Below are 2,319 nucleotides of genomic sequence, written 5' to 3'. Positions count from 1 at the left end.
CCTCTGTCTGGCTTCCTGGCTTTTAATCCCCTTTCTCCTGCTCTTCTGGCCTGATGCTTTGGGAATCCCTGAGTTGTCCCTGGGGCTCACTATCTCACCCTAGTAGTTATAATTCAACAAGTCAGAAAACAATAAATGGATTTCTTCATTTGTAAAATCAGGACTGGATCAAATGATCACCAAAGTCCTTTTCAGCTCGAAAAATCTGTTGCTATCAGATGCCAGATAAGCAATTAAGAAAAGGAAAAAAAAAAAAAAAGAATCATAAGTAATATGATAATCAAGAATATGTAAGTAGAAAGTTCCAGTAAGATGGCAGAATAGGCAGACAAACTACACAACCTTCTTCAAAAAAGAAAAGGGGGACCAATTAACACAGACACAGAAGATAATCCTGAAGTCCTGAGCTTTGAAAGGAAGGATACAGAAGTGGACTAAACTCCAACTAGCAGAATAACCTCCATGAAAACACCAAAAAAGGAGACATATGGAGGGTGGTCTTTTGGTGATCCTGATGGCATGGACAGCCAGGTAATGTTAGAACCTAAGAATAAACCTGAAAATTGGCCCTCTAGCCAAGGGCTCCAGGGGAGACTGCACTGGGGACTGGTGAATAAAAGGGGAAGCAGCAAAGAGGGAGACAGAGACTTTTGGCTGTGAGAAGGCAAAGCCATTTTGAATAATTACAAGAGATTCGACCATTTTGGTCTCAAATTCAAGGAACCTAAGAATAGGCTCTACTTGCCAGGGACCTCAAGGACATTCCAGACACAAATGACTGGAAAGTTAACAGAGATATAAATACAACAACAACACATTGTCTCAGAGGCAACAGACCATCACAGTCCACACAAAGAAGCAAGATAAAGCAATAAAAACAAGGGAGCAGGATAGAGAGCCAGAACACATCTCAGAGGAAGAAGCAGCACTGGAACTCCCTGATATGGAATTCAAAAGAATTATACTCAGGTGTCTTAGATTAAGAGACAGATCAAGGGAAACACTGACAAAATTAAGGAAAACTCAGATGAAATCCTGGAAAATTTTTGAAAAAAAATACAAGAACAAAATGACAAAATAAATGAAAAATTAGATATGATACAAAATCTGCAGATAAAAATCCAGAAGATTAATAGTAAATTTTCAGAATAGATAACATATTGAAAGGGCAAAGGAGTAGAGTTGAATCAATAGAGGACAGAATTAATGAGATTGAAGAAAAATTCCTGAATAATTCTTTGAAAAGGGATCAATCACAAAAAAGATCAAAACAAAATGAAGAAAGCCTAAGGTTCAGTGGGATACCATCAAAAGGAATAACCTATCTGTAATTGGAATTCTAGAACAGGAAGAGACAAATTAAACCAATGAGAAAATTGTTCAAGATTTGTTAGAAGAGAACTTCCCTGATAGGATGAAAGATTAGAATATATCCATTCAGGAAGTCCAATGAACCCCAAACAGGATAGAACACAAAAGAAAATCACAAAGACATATCATCATCAAACTCACCAAAACCAAAGACAAAGAAAGAACCCTGAAAGCAGCATGGGAAAAATGAAATGTTACCTACAAAAGACAAGCAGCAAGAATAAGTTCTGATTTCTTAGCAGAAGTCATGCAAGCAAGAAGTCAATGGGATGGGATGTATAAAACCTTGAAAGTGAAAATTTTCAACCAAGAATTATAAACTGAGCAAAATCGTCCCTCAAATATGATGATGAAATTAGGAGATTTCCAGATAAGCAGAAATTAAGGGAATTTGTTAAAACTAGACCAATCTTACAAGAGATACTAAAGGGAATCCTTTGAACAGACAACCAATAATAGCAAACAACAATTCGCCATTAATACACAAGATGACATAGCCCAGAAACCAACACCGCTATGAAAGTATCTAAAATAAAATAAGCTTATGAGATTGTAAACAGGGAACCAGAGAAATCAATTGACAAATGAGGACAAACACAAACCAAAAATAGGGGAAAAAAATTAGTGTAGTTACAGAACATTTAAATGGTGAGAAAGTCATTGCAAGATACAATGGATTATTCTAAACTTGGGGGGGAAAAACTATAAATCACAGGGTAACCTCAAAGAAAAATGATAAACCTTCACATCACAATAAAAAAGAGGACAAGAACAAATATTTGTTTTTGTTGTTGTTATGTGCCGTCGAGTCAGACCCAACACATAACAACCCCTCCTTGGGTTTCTGAGGCAGTATCACTATGGAAGTAGTTTGCCCAACCTTCCTTCCGAGGAGTGGCTGGTGGGTTTGAACCGCCAGTCTTCTGGTTAGCAGTCAAGTGCCTTAAC

This window comes from Orycteropus afer, unplaced genomic scaffold (genome assembly GCF_000298275.1).
Source record: "Orycteropus afer afer isolate SDZICR_OR568_19922 unplaced genomic scaffold, OryAfe1.0 scaffold00086, whole genome shotgun sequence".
In the NCBI taxonomy this organism is placed as follows: Eukaryota; Metazoa; Chordata; class Mammalia; order Tubulidentata; family Orycteropodidae; genus Orycteropus; species Orycteropus afer.
The sequence above is the reverse complement of the archived record's forward strand: the minus strand, read 5'-3'. Positions refer to the sequence as shown.